The sequence below is a fragment of the Phalacrocorax carbo genome, chromosome 5, assembly GCF_963921805.1.
Source record: "Phalacrocorax carbo chromosome 5, bPhaCar2.1, whole genome shotgun sequence".
Lineage (NCBI taxonomy): Eukaryota > Metazoa > Chordata > Aves > Suliformes > Phalacrocoracidae > Phalacrocorax > Phalacrocorax carbo.
The window spans coordinates 2,965,561-2,983,855 of record NC_087517.1 but is presented as its reverse complement, the minus strand read 5'-3'; the positions used below and the strand labels follow the sequence as shown (position 1 = coordinate 2,983,855).

The window sequence follows — 18,295 nt, the reverse complement described above, 5'->3', positions numbered from 1 at the left end:
TGCATGATGTAAGGAGATGATTTCTACCCCAGAAAGCACAGCGTTTGATGAATAACAGTAGCAGATGGGAGAGAAAGAAATGTGGGCGTTAATAAAATGTGGTCCTGAAATTGCAAATTGCCATTAACTGGCTTAAAGAGGAGGCTCGGGAGGCCAACGAACATCTGCAAATCTCTATGAGATAATTCCTCACTCTGCCTACATTGCATTGAAAATGCAAGTGCAGTCGATTTGTTACTCGAGGCATACCTCAAGCCTAGACTTCGGAAATGATCGGAAAGGGAACTCTCATTGGTGCAGCTAACAGGGTAATTGCTGCAGTAGAAGTCCTGCTTGGGTTGCAGAGTAATTCTATAAGAAGTTGGTGCTGGAACTGATACAACCTGGTAGCTAAGTTTATGCAAGGGTTCATGGAGGAGGCCTTGGGGATTTCTAAATGTTTATTTCTGTAGCATGGTTTTGAGTCAGTTCTTACAGTTTAATCTTTTCTGTTTTAATAAAAATGATTGAAATGTGTTTTTCAAGGTAATTCTTAATTTTTTGGAGATAAGTATTTTGACAAAACCTTAAAGGATAATACTCCCCCACATGTGACAGCTGCACATCACATCATGTGGATGGCTGCATATTCGTGTCTCTGCTGGTCAGCTACGGAGCTTAGTTGTATACTGTTGTATTTAAAGCTCTCTACGGGATTACTTTTTAAGTGTAACTAAACACAGTACAGGTTGCAAAAAAGGTTAATATTAAAGTTCTTCAAATAATACCAGGAATTTAAAAAGCAAAAACTGTGGTATCTATTTTGCTTTAGATAGGAACAAAAGAAAACCCAAATTGTTTTGACTCTTTCTCATGCTGCCTCACAAAGTTTAGGCCAAAAACTGTGCAAAATTATCAGTCACTATACAACCTGGTTTCATATGGGTTTTTTTTCTAAATCATTAAAGAAAACCTATAATAATAAGTGTTAGAAATGTAAATAAGCATAAAGTCAGTGTCTGAAGAAACTCGAATGTCCCCTGCAGCAGCTAGTTAGTAATTGCCAGATTGAAGTGAATAATGGGAAACATGCATTAGGTGGTAGAAATCTATGTTAAATTGTTTTTCATGCTTAAAATATGTGGCCAGATCAACATTAGTACAAATCAGCTCATTTTGAAGTTCTGCCTTTAAATTCATGAAACAGATGCTGCGCAGAACCCCCCCTACACCCCACCTGGCAGACACAGGTCCCGTTACTCAGGTTGCTCAAGGAGAGGTGAGCCACGGTGGTGCTGTGCTTCTGCAGCTCATGATTTAACAAGGACTTTCTCCAGGTGGGGCAGAGATCATCTTTGAGTCTGCTTAATTACAACTAACCTGGCCCCGCACGCAGAACAGTGTCCCTAGCAGAGCTCAGGGACAGCTAAGGCTGGGGCTCGGGGAAAGCATGGGTGATAACACTCAACGCTTTTGAGAGGCTTTGTTGGAGAGCACTTCAGGTGCTGGATGCAAACCTCTGGGGTCGCTGTCACCATTTTTGCAACACCTTTCTCAGTGACTGAGCTGCTGGCTGGAGGATGCTTTCCTGCTGTGGATAGAGCTGTGAGCGAGCTGGCACAGCGGGGATGCTCTCCCGCTATCGATAGAGCTGTGAGCGAGCTGGCACAGCGGGGATGCTCTCCTGCTATCGATAGAGCTGTGAGCGAGCTGGCACAGTGGGGATACTCTCCCGCTATCGATAGAGCTGTGAGTGAGCTGGCACAGCGGGGATGCTCTCCTGCTATCGATAGAGCTGTGAGCGAGCTGGCACAGTGGGGATGCTCTCCTGCTATCGATAGAGCTGTGAGCGAGCTGGCACAGTGGGGATGCTCTCCCGCTATCGATAGAGCTGTGAGCGAGCTGGCACAGTGGGGATACTCTCCCGCTATCGATAGAGCTGTGAGCGAGCTGGCACAGCGGGGATGCTCTCCTGCTATCGATAGAGCTGTGAGCGAGCTGGCACAGCGGGGATGCTCTCCTGCTATCGATAGAGCTGTGAGCGAGCTGGCACAGCGGGGATGCTCTCCTGCTATCGATAGAGCTGTGAGCGAGCTGGCACAGTGGGGATGCTCAGGCGCTGCCTGGAGACCTTGGACAGGCAGACCAGGAGCAGATGTATTGATGATGCTTTCGTATTTCAAATCTTGTCTGATACTCCGTTTCTAAAGAGAAGGGCTGACATGAAGATAGGCTAACGATGGCAGCAGTTCTCCGTCATGGCCTACTGATGTTATTAAAGCCACTTGTACTGGGATCTGTGTTTGTGAAATACGCTGTGCAGACAGGCTCTTGTCTGTATGTGCCTTATCCTAAAGTCTCTGGTATGTTCCCAGCACCTCCCCATCCTTGAGCAAGATGAATAACTATATTTAATCTAGCCAATAAGATGCATAAATTAATAACCATCCTGGTTACCTTTAAGGTGCTAATAAGGATGACAATTAGGAGCTAACTACAATTCCCACTGTTAATTTAGGGTAAGTTTAAAAACACTGATGCATCAATATTTATGTATTTATCTTTATAACTTGATCTTGAATATGGACAAGGGTTGTTTAAACAACTATTCAAGAAAATGCTTAATTGAGGAAAACACATCTCTCTGTAAGGCTGATGAGCTAATTTTAAAATGTGCTAGGCACATTCAGTTACTCATGTCGTGCTTTTCATATGGCTAATGAGAGATGGGGGGAAGTTAAACCCAAGAGCTTTTGAAAATCTATATTTCAAATGTTTTATGATCAACTTTAAATCACTTCTGTGCTCAGCGTAAGGTGCCTTGAACTTTGCTTCTGGATGGAATTACTATTACATTAGTGAGAAAGATGCCTGTATAATATGAATACATGTTATATAAAATTGTACAGTATATTTTTATAATATATTACTAGGATATTATAGAAAATATTTTTATATCTTTCTGTGAACATATATTTTTTTATATATACGCGTGTGTGTGTGTGTATTTAATAGGAAAGCACCTCTCTGTCAGGAGACATAGGAAACAGAAGGGTTGTTTGGGATTTGTATTTTTTCAGCCCTTCATTTTATGTTTTCAAACTCAACTGCAGTTACCCTCCTTACCTGTATAAGACATGCACACGCCTGCTCTTCAGAACATCCAAGTCTGACCAGAGGAGAGAAGAATCCCATTAAAAGAACAGAGAGATGAAAGGGAGAAAAAAGTTAGACCTTCAGATCATGTTTAAGGATGTATTTAGGCAAGACGTAGCACTATGCTCCTGGTGGCAAAGAATGAGTTTCATCACGAGGATTGTTCCGTTATGACTGTGCCAGTTTGTGGCCTGGAAAGATAGATCTGACAAAATTCCCCTCCAAGACTTAGTAACTGAAACCCTAATTTCATTAATTGTTAAAACTGTGCTTTAGGGGACGTGTTTCGTCGCTGTTATGGTGGCTCTTCGGTTGCTGTGCATCATGTTTCTGGGCAGTGTAGGTACGGGTCGATTTGCCACCTTGCGTATCTGCTTTCTGGTCGCAAACGTCTGCTAATTATCATTACCTTTCTTGCTCTCTTTTGACAGGTCAATTCCACTTAGCATGTTAAGGACTGTCATTAAGTCACTAGTTTCTTTTTTTCCCCCCTCTTCAACCTGATCCACATCCTCTTCATCCTGCGCTTCCTACAGCCATCTGCAATGCACCGGTCCCAGGTATTTTGAGCTTCGTAGGATCTCCACGTGTACAGAAGTGTTCGGCTCAACTCTTCTACAGATACTTGTACAATGTATTTAACATAACCATCTAAGTAACGATAGGAAGTCTGCCGCTCAGAATCTCTCACTGACTGCGTTTGACCCCTTGGCGCTGGTTAGGTTGGGGCTTCTACACTCAGATTGATGCTTTTTCGAAGTCCTCTGTTGCATCAGTAAATCCCGACTTCTGGCATCAAAGAATTAATTATTCAGTGACCAAGTGCCATCAAAGGCAGGTGATTGTGCTCTGTCATGACTGATTTACTGTATAATATACATATTATTTTATATTTTTAGGGGATGAAAATGTGCTGCTATATGGTTTAATTTTACTGCTTACATTTTCAGAAGTAAATTTCCCCAAAGAACCATTTGTAATATCCTGATAAAATCTTTGGACTGTGTAAAATAACCTTTATTGCAGTACCTGGTAAAGATCAAACGGGATGCAGAGAAATCTGTTAGTATAGATCTAGGTTTTGAAGTTTGGTAGTTACATGAATATATCTGTGTGACCTATCTTAAAATTAAGATCTGATCTGCTTGTAGTTCTCCCTACGGTGGTGGGTTTTCCTGGAGTGTGATGGCTAGCCATGTGTTTGTAAGCGTTGTTCTCTATGAAATTTTGAAGACTTTCAGAATGCTGTGGAAATCTTGTCTTGGAAAAGCTGACAAGCATCCCCCCCTTTCCCCTTCCCGCATGCCTTTGGCAAGCCCCGATGCGTTCACGCCGGAATTCAGATACCGGAGTGAAGAGTCCCCTACCAGAACAGACGCTACCTTAAAGAAACAAAAGTAAAAATTCCCGCAAACCCCCAGCCCCTACCTTAAAAAAGTTATATAGAGAGAGTCCAAAAGGAGGTGAGAGTTATCTACTCGAGCTGTCCTTTGCAGACCAGATTTGGGAATACGTTTGTTAGGAGGTGAGGAGCAAACTGCAAGGGGGAAGGAATGTCTTGACAAGTTACAATACGCAAGTCGTCCCACGGACGGTCGGCTTGTGCTCACGGAGCTAAGGATGAGACCGCTTGCCTGCCTTTCTTGGATCTCTCTTGTGCCAGACAGAAAGTTTCCATCTTCTCAGCAAGGGGGCACTGGAATCGTTCTGGGAAGGTTCCGCTGGCAGGCAGAAGCTACCGCTCCTCCTCCCTGCCACCGCTTCTGCGTCACACACACACACGCCCCGTCCGTGTTCAGGTGTGCACAGTCCGCAGCGTCGCGTCTTAACGAAGCGTGGATTCTAGGAAGGTTACGGCCGAGCATAGCCCTCTGGTCTTGTTTTGCAGATGTTTGCTCTTATTTCCTTTGAGATTGATTTTTTTTTTTTTCACTTTCTGAATGTGTATTTTGGTAGATGTAGAACTATTTAGTCAACGTAGAGCGACTTGAAAGATTGTGAATTGACTTTAGATTTTTTTTTTTCCTACTGAAATTATTTAGGTTGTTGCAAAGTAAGTTGGACTTAATTTAACTGGTTTTTTTTAATGTTGCACTATTTTGGGGAGCATTTTGCTAAAAATATTTAATGAAGTTGCAAATTTGCATGTATTTAATTTATTTTGTATTTTCCAAAGTTTTTATATTTTTTTTCTTTCTTTATGTGCATGTGCACTGCCAGAAAAATGAACTGTGAACTTGGCATATGCAATCTTTAATAAAGTTACTAATTCAGAACTACTCTGTGCTATCTTATCAGCTGTTCGGAGCTGACATTTCTGCTATGAACTAACAATCCTCTTGGTTTGGTTCTAAAAGAGTTGTCTTGGAAAAGATACCAAACTTAATGCTGTCAAAGATTTTGTATTGTAGTAAAACTTTTCATTCTGTCTCTCAAATTCAAAGTGTGGTCGGGAAATATACTGTAGATGCAGCATTAGCTTAAAAAAGCTGTATTAAGTTCCTCGCACCATCACCATTAGTTATGTCTGGCAGCTTAGACAGCTTTCTTCAGCTTGAGTAATAAGTTAGCTTTGACATCTCTTAATTGTGCTAGTGCTGATCAGCCAGTCAGTTCACCTAGCTGAAATAATGTAAGGTTCTCCAAGTTAACTTTTACGTCAAGGCTGCAGGAGCACTTTCTAGAACTGAAATGCTGAAAAGATGCCTGAGGCTCAGCTGCCCCCCAAGAAGTACAGAAGATAGTTACTCGATTGGAAATTCTTAATTCCGTCAATTGAACTTACTCTGCTTATCTATAGATTCTTGGTTTGTAAGCCTATTTTAATTAGGCGACTTAAGTTTGTATTGAGTATTGTATATTCAACTTTTCTACCATTTTTTAGTCTTACACATTTTATATACAGAAATGGAAACCACACATCTGCTCTGCAGAGATCAAAACCTGTCTCCTGCCATTTCCACTACTTGATGCTATCTTTCTTCACTCTTTGAATGTTGTGTTATATTTATTCTAGGCTAATTTTAAAGTTGTGATTTGTGTAGCGCAGATTAAATTTCACTTTTAAAATGTCATGCATGGGACAACTTCTGGTGGAAATACTGTTCACAAATGGAGAACGTACTTCAGACGGAACTAAAGTGCATATTGTTCTTTTTGCTAGTAATTAAAAAGTATTTCCTGCTCGCTTGAGCTTCTCTTAATGATATGTTCAAATATCTTGTGTTTGTCCTTGAGTTCACGTTTCATCGACTTGTTTTCTGGAAAGCAAGGGAAGTTTTAAACCTGGAAAGATCTTGGCTGATGCATTTTTTTAAGTTTGTATTTAACTCAACAAGGGTGAGAGTGGATTATCCTGAATCTATCGGAAACTAAAAAATAAGTCACAAAAAAAGTCAATAATTTCTGCCTACAGAACCTTGTGAGTAACTTAAAATTTCATTTTATAAAGCCAAATGGACTAAGATGCACGTTTGCCTGAACTTTTGACGAAGGGAAGTAAACAAAAGAAAGAATTTTAAGCTGAACATTGTTTCATTTTGAATAAATGAGTATTTAAAGCCATTTGGGTCACGCAGGCCCAAACGGAAAAGGAGGCCTGATCAAATTTCTGTTATTGGAGAGGAAAGACACTGGGTAAACACGAATGAAATACATCTCGACAGGAAATGGAAGAAATCAAAACATAATTTGGCAGGATAATCTTAATCTACCCTTGCTTTGATTTTATCTTCACTGTGCCTGCCTGAACTGCGAGGCGCACCGGAGAACATCCGCTGTGCAGGATGGAACACCGCTCGCTCCACCAGTTCCCCTCTCGCTCTCACCGTCTTGTCCATTGAAACACTTTTCGTTGTGGGAGAACCACGGGGGTTGAGGCATTCTGTAGAATTATACATGTCTAGTTTGTAAAGTGTGTAACGTGTACTGCAGATGTGTATTCTCTGGGCTCTATGTATCTTTACAGTAGTGTTCAATTTAGGAGAAAAATAAATTGTGGACACGTTTTGCTGGTAACAAGGGGAAATTTTTTGCCATTGCATCAAACGATGCTGAAATGTATTAAACTCTTGATAGCAGACCTGAACCCTCCTTCCCCCATCCCATGGAGATAAGTCTTTTATCTTCGTTCTAAAATTCTATCAGAGATGGATGGATACACTGGCAGACTGCATGATGTATCATTCAAAAACCGTGGAAAATAAAATTGAACTAAACTTTGCGGTGTGCGTGTTGTGTGACGCGTTATGTACAGCACATCTGTTAGAGGGGCGCGCTGCTCGTGCTGTGTGGCAGCGACCTGTTCAATGGAGCCGCGCTTCAGGCGGTGCCGGAGTCCACGTCTGAGGCCTCTGGATTTTAGCTTTTCCTCTAAATGTGTAGGAATTCATTAGAAGGCTTGGATGGCTCGCTGGGAAGTGAACACAGGGGGTTTTGTTTGGGTTTGTTTTTTGTTTTTAATAAATAATTGCATCTTCTCTACCACCTCTCCATGGAAATCTTCCTGCTTCCTATTCTTTTCCAGTAGCCTGGAGGATGACGGGGAGATTTACCCTCTGCATGCATTTCCATTTGCATAGGGATGTTACACTCACTTTATATACAGTGTAATGGAGCAGGGTTCCTGCGTCCTCACCACCTCCCTTAAGTCACGTTCAGGAGCTTTATAAATGGCTTATTTTCAGTAATTATTACTCTGGGCATTTCTCAAGTCTGTTGTTAACTTTCCTACTCAGCAGTGCAAATTGATGGTGCTCCAGAATTTCTGTAGGAGTGGATGGCTCTGGTTTTGCTGCCGAGTAGATTTCTAACAAGGATGACGTGGGTCTGCATCGTTGCTTACGTACGCTCCTGCTGCTCTCGCTTGGGGCCCGCTAGGAACCCAGAAGCGTTGGAAGCCACTTAGAGCCAGGCTCTCTCAGGGTTCTTGCTGGTGACGGGTGGCCGATGGTGGCTGATGGTCAGCGTGGCAAGTACAGGCCTCAAAGAGCTAGGTGAATGCCACCCAGCAACCACGCGTGTAGGTGCACTAATGTAGTCATGATTGACCCAGTACGTTTAGTAGGGCAGACCACTGTCCTGGCAGACTCAGAAATTAGTCTGTTAAAATTGGGAGTCAATTGTTTCTAGATCAGAATGACCTTTGGATGGTGCTACTGCCTGCAGAATGCAGAGCTTTGGCTCCATCAGGCCGAAGGGGCTTTCCAGTGTAGATGGTTCACATTAGGGAGCGTGGCCGGGGAGTCCCGAGCATTGCCCACTAGCGCTGCCGAGGAAGGCAAACGCTGCACGCTGCCACGCCACAGAGCTTTTTCCATGAATCAAAAAGATGCACCCTTCAAGATCTCGTAGATAAAGCTTGTGCCTGGAGGATGAGCTCAATTATAGAGCAGACTGTTTGCAAGTATCCCTACAATTTCATTTTCAGAATGTTGGGTTGCATCAGTTAATTAACTCTATCAAAACAACATGAATTATTGTATCCATTTCCAAGATTCAGCTTACGCAAGAGTACGGTGAGAAGGAAAGGATAGGTGTTTGCATCCCTAGAAAAACGCTCACTGTGTATCTAGTGATGAAAATACTTCTTCACTAAAACTTATATTAAATTTATCTTCCAGCAGAGCTAGGCTCAGTGGGGACTGTATTTATTCAATAGTTTTGGCTTCAAAAAGCCAAAACTTTATCAGCTCTTACTTCACATGCTTCTGATGCTTGAGTGAGAGGGATGCCTCGCCCCACAGCCGGACCTGTGGCAGTGGCGACGGTGATGGTGGGTGGCGATGGCGATGCCACCTGCAGAGTCCCAGCGGGTCAGGGGGCTTTCAGGAGCTGCTGAATGTCAAGCCCGTTCCCCAGGGTAACGTTGGCAGCACATCTGAACTGCAGGCTCCTGGACTGTCAGATTTCCTTCACGTTGGCTTGAAAGCAGCGCTTCGTAATTTTGAGTAGTCTCAGTGCCGATGCCCAACGTCTCGAGCACTGCAAAGCTGACTGACAGCAAGGAACGCGTAGACCGAGCTCCTCGGCTGTCTGAACGCCCGCCTGGAGAGCTCCTACCTCACAGCACGCCGCCTCCCCCCGCAGCCGGTGACCCACCGGCACCGCCGGCGCCAGGGCTCCGGGAGGGCGGCCTGGGCCCCGCGGGGAAGCCCACCCTGCCGCGGGGCGGGCGCGGGGGTGTCCGAGCCGCTCCCTCCCCGCCCCGGCCCCACCTCCGGGCCGCCGGCACCGCCCGCCTCCCGCGGAGCCAGGGGCGCCGCTCCCGCCGGACCCGAGCGGCCGCCGCCTCACGCCGAGCCCGCGCCGCCCCCGGGGACCCGCGGGCGTCCTCAGAGGGTGAGTGTCCCCCCCCCCCCGCCGCCAGCCCGGCAGCGGGGACCCCCGGCGGGACGGGAGGGAGGGGGACCGCCGGCGGGAGGGGCACAGGGGGACTCCGGGGTGCGGAGGGGAGGGAAGGGCCCCCCGCGGAGCGTGGCCGCCGGGGCGCGGCGCCGCCTTCGCTTCCCCTCAGAGCGTCGCGCCCGCCGCGGGGCGAGAGGCGGGAAGGGCCGGTGGCCGGTGTCGGGGCCCAGGCGCGGCCGGGCCGGCTCCTTGCTCCGACCCCTGCCCGCCTCGACGCCGCCCTCCCCGGCTGGGCGCTGAGCCCGGCGCCCCCCGAGCCCCGCCGGGAGCGGGGGGACGACTCTCGGCCCCCTGGCTTGGGGGGACCGAGCAGCCACGCTTGTGGAAGGAGAAGTGCCGGGTGCTCCGCGTCGAGTGCTTCAGATGCGAAATACGAACCCTGTTTTATAGGTGTGTTGTAAAATTGCAGTTATTACAACATTGCTCGCGATTATATAGCCGTAAAAAAAAAAATTGCTCTTCATTTTTCACAGGTGTGTCAGCAAACTTTTCACTCTTCTTAAAAGTAAGCACGTTAGGCTTCACCATAGCAAATAATAAAGCATTAAAATAAGTACATAACGAGGCAAATAACAAGTAACAGCCGCCCACCGTGGCAGTGCAGAAGCAGGTGCCGGGCGCAGGCTGTGGAAGCACAGCCCTTTGCGTGGCGTTTCCCCTGAGAATGGACGCCGGCGCCTAGAACGTGTTTCCTATACACGGATGCATATTCCTGTGTCAATATTAGGCCGTAAACTCCTTGGAACAACAACCAGCAGTGTTTGTGTGGTGTGGAGGGCGCCGAGGGCTGGGTTCTGTGCAAGGCCTATGGGTGCTCTGGTAATAGGGTTAATAAAAACAGTCCCGGGGTTGATGAGTGTACGCGGTTCACGCAGATAGAACTGGTTTGCAAGACTCGGCTGGTTGATTCCTAAGGGCAATCTCAGGAAAATAGGCTCATATGATTTCCCGTCTGTCAAGAGGGTAGCGCGGGTAGAGCCTGGAACCGCAGATGCAGAGATCAGAGCAATTGCAGAGAGCCATGTAGTGCAGCCTCTTTCATAAATACAGTACTGGTAAGCCCAGATGCTCAGATAATGAGTCAAGTTTCCTTCCCTCAATAAACATGTTTTTGTTTAAAATAATAAAATATTAAATGCTGAGGTCGCTGTTTCTCAGGTTGGTTTTGAACCTCTAAGGTTAAAGTTTTCAAGCTTCTTCTGTAACTACAAACCTCCTGATGGCGACACCCCACTCTGCCTCTCCTCAAGATGCGTTTTTTAAGAAAAGGACAAAAAAAAATGAAGGTTTACGATGACAATAAAGCCCTCCCTCGCGTTTGAGAGCATGTACGCCAATTTGGATAAAGAGAATTCAAAGCTGAAAGAGTACGCTGTCGTTTTGGTGCCTGTGCCTCGCGTCGGCAGCGCCGGTCAGTACCCCGCTGAGCGTGGCCAGGCCACGTACCGGCAGTGCGGTCCCGCAGGTGAATTCCAGAGGTAATTGTAGATGGATGTTTTATAGCATGGATGAAGGGAGTTGTCCTGTTTGTTACAGTGGGCATGGCTTGGTGATTCATCAGTCTTTGCACGGCAATACTTTTGCTCTTCTAGTCAATCCACAATTAACGTAGCTACCAGTGTTGCTGATGAGAGTCTTTCCCTCTTCTCGTCAGGAGTTACTCGCTTTAAGTCAATTAGCGTTTCCCAGCGTGATAATTGTCGCGTTCTCTTCGCAGCCGGTCGCATCCTCTCAATGACACCCCTTCCAGAGTGGATATTCTTTTTTGTCAGAGCCACATCTCCAACGCTTGACATCTGACATTCTGGCTGCGTGATCTTAACTGTCAGGAGTCCGGAAATCCTGTAATCAGCTTACGTAGGATGGATCCCGTGCGCTGATCCTCAGAACGCTTCTGATGAATTCCATCCTCTGGCTGGGACCAGGTGCTGGATGCTTTATCTGGCAGAAAGAAAAGAGGGCAAGCGTAGCCAAGGTGAGGGTAGATATGGTCTCTTTGTCGGGGAGGTGTGCAGTTGGCAAGTGTGAGGTGCTGCAGGGGAGAGAAGCTGTGTTACAGGAACGGGCACCTTTTCCTGCACCCTTGGGAACTCTGTAGAAGAGACACCTGTGCCTTGCTAACTCATAGGCTGATTCACGCTGCTTAGTCGATTTGCCACGATATCTTCCTGCCATGTTTTCCATTTTCCCAAGCTTCAGTTGTGGCAGAAGAGAGAGGGACTCTTTCCTTTTGTACTGCTTATACAAGTTGGGTCAATTTTGTAGGAGAGCTCTGAAATCAGGAGTTGCAAACTTAGGTTATGAAACAGAAGTCACCAAGACTGTTGTGTGTGCTGTAGTACAGCGCATCCTGCCCTTCGCTGCTGGGTGCTTCCAGTGCAGGCAGCAAGCGAGGAACTCGGTAGCAGAGGTGAGAGAAAGGGAATGACACCACCTTATATATTAAGGGTGCTTAGTGTCTCTCAAGGAGAGCAAGGTGGTTGAGGGGTGAAGAATTTTCCAGGACTGTCTATCATTTCTCAGTCCAAACGGGCTCTAAGCTATGCCAAAAAAACCCCCTACCTCCTCTCTACCTTACTTGTTTGATGGGTTTTTTAAAATAAAAGTCCTCCATCTTAAAAAAAACATTGTTGCAGAAATTCTGATACTTCAGAAAATTCCCCTTTTTTTTAAACTCAGAATTCCTGAATATCTACTTTGCTTTCTGCATATCCAGTAGCTGGATTTTGTGGATTCAAAGGAAAGGAATGCTTCGGTTATTTGTGTGTGTGACTCAAAGGACTTCTGGATGAGGTGCATGTCTAATAGTTCAGAAGTGGTGCAAAGGTACGTACGATAGTGCCATGCCAATAAACTTCGGAAGGAATTTCAGATTGCAGCTTTCCTTAAGGATCGAGTTGTCTTGTATGATGCATGTGTTGTTGGCAGTTATTTTTCCATTAATTGCTGTGAGAATCTTTTAGTCTAAATAAGAGGCTTCATCTTCCAGACTTTGCATGTGCTTTCAGCAGGCATCTGAGTACGGGGCTGGTTATTCTGAGCGCCAAATGTTGAAATGAAGGCTCGGCATAACTGCATTTGTTGTTTTTCTCACTCAGAGCCTAGCATCTGTGAGAAGCCAGAATGCAAGGCACGAGCTACGATCCGTTTTCACATTGAAACGGCACCACTCTAGCTATGCCAACCAAACTAGGTTGGGATTTCTTGCCTGAAGCTTGGGGCTTTTTGATGTACCCGGTTTGAACTACAGGCTTTGGCAAGGAACCGAATTAGGGTTAAAATGGCATTCACTTGGTGGTTTTTGTCTACATTTTGCTTTGATATTTAAACAAATCTAAACTGTAAAACCTGCTTGAAATAAACTGACAAACCTCATTGTTAATATCGCTTTACAGATCTGGAAATGGGCAGTAAAGGATTAGAGCACGGGTCTTTCTGTTAAAAGAACTTGGCTTTAGCCATATTCTGAAATGCTAAATGGTTCTAGAGAAGTAATTTATCTTCTTTTTACCTATTCCTTGTCTCATTAGTGGGAATAATGGTGACTTTTCTATTTCCATGATTTGCTGTGAAAATTGATCATTTCGTGAAGAATTCTCTGTGCAAACAGCACCGCAATGATAGCGTTATTAAGGGTGCCAGTTCCACCCCAAGAAATTCAAGCATGTTGAGCTTCCCCATGTTTTGGTCTAACCATGTACTGCAGTGCATATGAAAGGTGGAATTCTTGCCTGTTAAAGATGGCGATCAGTCAAGTGGAGGTGGTGGGAAAGTCCGGGATGAAGGTTTCCACTTGAAAGTTTCTGTAAACCCTGTAGCGTGTCTAGAAAAAGTTATTTTCAGTGTCAGTCCAGCTTTAAACTAAATTATCAGAGCATTTAAACTCTATTTCCTTGTCTGTTTTTTCTCTCAGTCCATAAAATGGTTTGATAACAATCCCATCTCTCAGAAGTGTGTAGAAGAAATTGTCTGCTTATCTGAAATGTTGAGGGGAAAAAAAGCAGCATTGTACTGTAGCAGTGCTGTTTATTAATCAGCGAGTTTTGCAAAGTCACTGTACCGTGGACTAGGACCTCACTAGCAGTCACAAAAATTAGTTTGAAGTTTATATATGTGACATATTCACTGCTGGTTGAAGCTCATCCCGCCCTCAGTGCTGCTGCTGGAGAGTTGTGGACTCAGATCTAAAGGCAGGGCTGCATTTGGAAGAGTTCCCTACACCCTTGCAGTCTAAATGTGCTGGGTTGGCCAAGACCTGTTATTTAAGTGTTGATGCTAACCCACCTTGTTTGAACCATCACGGCTTGCAGATCAATCAGGTCATCATCTCTGAGGTGACCACTTGAGCTGGGGAGAGGAGGAGATTGCTGCTCCTGGCAGGATGCTGGCCGGGGCCAGGGGCTGTTTCACTGGCAGCGCTCAAGCCAGAGGAAGGTCCACTCCGTCCTGCAGAATGTATCTGCTGGCTAGCTTCATGGAAAGAAGTCTTCATCCTTCATTTTTTTAAAATAGGAGGTGCTTGCAATAAGTAGGTGAAAAATCATATATAAATAGATTGAACTTACTGCTTATTTAGCATTTTGAAATATAGTTCTTTACACACTCTTAATTTGTTTTGCTTGTAAATCAGTGTATCTGTGAGAACTGTTTTCTTTCCTTAGCCAGCCCAAGTGACCTTGTTGTTTTTCTATAAAGAAATGTGTCTACCTTCCCCGTAGCCTAAGAAGCTTACACTGGTATTTCCAAATGACGGAGAAGCTGAGACTGAAATCCTTAGGCCTATCTTGGGTTACATAGATTGGAAACTAACACCACTTGTAAGAGCGATACTTGATTTGTATCTTTATATTTGCCCTAGGTTTAAATGCAAGATATTGTAATTTCTGTCTGTTCTTTAAATAGAAATTTAACAAACAAAAAAAACCCTCCATAAAATACTATCTTTAGTGGTGTGTAGGCCCTCGGTATAATCATCCCTTCCAAAATTGCTCCATGAAATCTTGTGGCGTACTTGTGGATTATCTCTTATTTGTATCTGAAATACAATGTAGTGTTCACGCTCTGGACTGCGGAGTGCGTTTCAGAGTTTGAAGGAGCAGGTTGCCATACTAGACTGGCTCATAAACTCAGATCTGTAAAGCTGCCTCTGGCAGTGATGAATAACTAATGCTTCAGGGAAGACTAATATCCTCTATTATGTGCCTTCCCAATTGGGTAATGTCAAAAACAGAAAGATGGGCGTAAGATTATCTTTCTGACCCCTGCAGAGCATGCCCTGAAGTGTGGTGATTACCCTTCTCAGAGTCTAAACACGCAGAAGTGCAGATGGTAGTAGTTACAGTCATCTAATCCTTTTTCTGAAAAATGCTGCCCCAGCTTTGTCTTGATGTGAATAAACCTGTTGTGGCAAATTGCACTAATTCAGAGCTCAACTTAATACGCAGAAGTGGAGCTAAAAGCTTATGAAATAGAGAGAAATACAGACATATGTACCTTGTATTGCTGAGTTTGCTGACACGGTAAGCATTATGTGTTTCCACTCAGCACTTAAAACTTTGTTTGCAGGTCCTGTTTTTGCCTTAGACTTAAAACTTCATTTATGGCCACATACGAAGAGTTTTGGTGCCAAATAAGGAGTACGTGTTAGATGTGAGCTTAAAGAAAGGCTGGTCGTTAACAAACTTGATCTCTGTGACAAGGTGACCCGCCTAGTGGACGAGGGAGAGGCTGTGGATGTTGTCTACTTGGACTTCAGCAACGCCTTTGACACTGTCTCCCACAGTATCCTCCTAGAGAAGCTGGCAGCTCATGGCTTGGACAGGCGTACTCTTCGCTGTGTAAAAACTGGCTGGATGGGCGAGCCCAGAGAGTTGTGGTGGTGGAGCTAAACCCAGCTGGCGGCCGGCCACAAGCGGTGTTCCCCAGGGCTCAGTGTTGGGGCCAGCTCTGGATGAGGGGATCAAGTGCATCCTCAGTCAGTTTGCAGATGACACCGAGTTGGGCAGTAGTGTTGATCTGCTCAAGGCAGGAAGGCTCTGCAGAGGGACCGGGACAGGCTGGATCGATGGGCCGAGGCCAGTTGTGTGAGGTTTAACAAGGCCAAGGGCCGGGTCCTGCCCTTGGGTCACACCAACCCCAGGCAGCGCCCCAGGCCTGGGGCAGAGGGGCTGGGAAGTGCCCGGCGGAGAAGGCCCTGGGGGTGCTGGCTGACAGCCGGCTGGGCACGAGCCAGCAGTGCCCGGGTGGCCAAGGAGGCCACCAGCCCCCGGGCTTGTGTCAGCCCTGGGGTGGCCAGCAGGAGCCGGGCAGGGATGGGGCCCCTGTGCTCGGCCCTGGGGAGGCCCCACCTCGAATGCTGGGCTCAGGTTTGGGCCCCTCGGGACAAGAAGGGCCTTGAGGGGCTGGAGCGTGTCCAGAGAAGGGCAGCGGGGCTGGGGCAGGGTCTGGAGCACAAGTGTGCTGGGGGGCGGCTGAGGGGGCTGGGGGGGTTTAGCCTGGAGAAGAGGGGTCTGAGGGGAGCCCTTCTCGCTCTCTGCAGCTGCCTGAGAGGGGCTGGAGTGAGGGGGGGGCTGGTCTCTGCTCCCAAGTCACCAGTGATGGGACAAGAGGAAACGGCCTCAAGCTGCATCAGGGGAGGTTTAGGTTGTATATTAGGAACCATTTCTTCAGCGAAAGGGTTGTTAAGTGCTGGAACAGGCTGCCCTTGGCAGTGGTTGAGTCACCATCCCTGGAAGTATTTAAGAGACGTGTAGACATGGCACGTAGGGACATGGTTTAGTGGTGGACTTGACAGTGTTAGGTTTACAGTTGGACTCGATGATCTTAGAGGTCTTTTCCAACCTGTACAATTCTGTGTGTATTCTGTTTGTAAAGTGTTGATGTTCCTTCTTTCAACCCGTAACTAAGAAAATCCATTTTAGCTGTAGTTCGTAATGGCCACGTTTTCCTTAGCTCATAGTGTCGTGGCTGCAGAGCACCAGGTGGGTGTGCAGGCCCCGGCACTGTTCTCTGGCTGGGGTCATCGGTTCTCCTTGAAGTCCACTGTCTCCATCTGTTGTGCCTGGTTCAAATAAAGTAACATCTTCCTTAGATTCATCATTACAGCTGTTTCTGTAGTTTCCAGCTCTTCGCGGTTACAGGACTGTGTAGGATAATTCTGTAACTGGCGTTTCATCCCAGAGTGGAGGACAGAGATCATTATCAGATGCTTGATCTCAGCTGTGCAGGGTAATGTGGCTTCTCCATAAACTGGGTCTGCTCAAAGGGGAGGTCCTGTATCCATCATTTAAAGCTAAGCCTACAAGTCAAACGTTTAAAAAAATTAAAATTACAGTGGTTCTCTGGAACTGCCAGAGAACATACTGGTTTCCAGACACTGGCGCACTGGGATTATAGAGTAAATGGCAAATTTTATTTTACTTTCTATACCGGAGGATATGACCCTTTCTTAGTCTCTTTTTGGTACATGTCAATTTAACGTTCCATTTGTGGGGTGCAAGTTCAATGTAATGGTATCTCGTATGCCTTATGTTGTTTGTAGAATCAAATCAGAGGATTTTTATATAAACATGTAAAAAATATTTTCAAATACATTAAAACCCCCCCCCAAACCAGCAGCAGACTCTACAGAAGTCAAGAAAGCAGTCTGCTGGAACAAGCTCGGGGTGAGAGATGCTGGCACAGCAGCTGTTCCTCTGGGATATCAGTTATTAAAACGCCACGTGGTTGTAAGGGCTGGGGAATCTCCCTGTGCAGAGCTAATTCTGGATGCTAATTTCAGCCTTGGGGTGCATTCTGTTCCTCTTAATTTTTTTTTTTAAGATTATCACAACACTGCCTGATATCAATCTAGCCTGATAAAATTCAAAATTCACAGCACAGAAGGGAAAGATGATTGTAGTTTGCAGTTTCAGGAAAGACCCTTCCTGAGATTTTTGGTGGTGGTGGTTTGGTTTTTTGGACAGTCCTTTCTCCCTTGGGAACTTCTACCAAGGATGCTTGACATTCTCCCCCGCTTCATACCACCATCTCCCGTGTCTGCCTCTCACCTTATTGAAAACTTGCTTCTGTTTTCTTTTCTAACAGGCGATAACCCATATTTAGGCCGGTACTTGCTAATAGCTGTTTGAGTAATGATCTTCAAATTGCAGCTCTCTGAAACTGTGGTAATGACTGCTTGTCACTGGGCAACTACATCCTGATAGTATCATTTGTTTAATGAATGACTGTTGGGTTTAATCTAGTCTGAGGGGTGTTTTTTGGTTTTTTTGTTTTGCTTTTAATAAGGAATTTTCTCTGATTGGATGCCATGAAATACATACTCTGTGCTTTCATACTAAGTTATTTTGGTTAAAAAAATAAATCTGAGGGATTTATTGCTTTAATATGTGTGTATTGTTAGCAAGGTACAAATCAAACCATGTATCCTGTTACACACTGAGGTATGTACTGGAGTTTTACAGGAGTCGTTGAATAGTGGAAGAGGATTTGAAAATTCTCACTCATTCATTAGGTCAAAAAAGGATAATAAAGTGGTCGGCTTTAAAAGAGTGTCACTGGTAGGTTCAGGAGGACTTGTTTACCTCTTTCGTTAAAGCATTTTGGAATTGGCTCTTTAGCTTCTTTTGTTTGAGAGGAAAAAGGTAGAAAACAGCACTGGCTGCTGTCCTTGGAGGAGAGCTGACCACAGGGAACGAGGAGCAGCAAATTGTGTCAGTATATATTAAAAAAAAAAGCAGTCTCACTGAGAGGAAAT

At 45.5% G+C, this 18,295-nt stretch overlaps 3 protein-coding genes across 10 annotated transcripts in view; 2 read left to right on the top strand and 1 right to left on the bottom strand.

Moving 5' to 3' along the window:
* KIF5C (kinesin family member 5C) overlaps positions 1-7,357 on the top strand; it is an 88,936-nt gene extending 81,579 nt beyond the window's left edge. For 2 of the 4 annotated variants that reach the window (XM_064450961.1, XM_064450964.1), the window contains exon 26: positions 3,567-7,357. The gene's annotated coding sequence lies outside the window, so the exon portion shown is untranslated. The other 2 variants (XM_064450962.1, XM_064450963.1) reach the window with 2 other exon arrangements.
* The window catches only part of ORC4 (origin recognition complex subunit 4), a 445,415-nt gene that overhangs the window by 338,143 nt on the left and 88,977 nt on the right, over positions 1-18,295 (bottom strand). The gene's annotated exons all lie outside the window — the stretch shown is intronic.
* Positions 9,245-18,295, top strand: part of LYPD6B (LY6/PLAUR domain containing 6B) — a 57,682-nt gene continuing 48,631 nt past the window's right edge. For all 5 annotated transcript variants that reach the window (XM_064450953.1, XM_064450958.1, XM_064450956.1 and 2 more), the window contains exon 1: positions 9,245-9,474. The gene's annotated coding sequence lies outside the window, so the exon portion shown is untranslated. The remainder of the gene's footprint in view (positions 9,475-18,295) is intronic.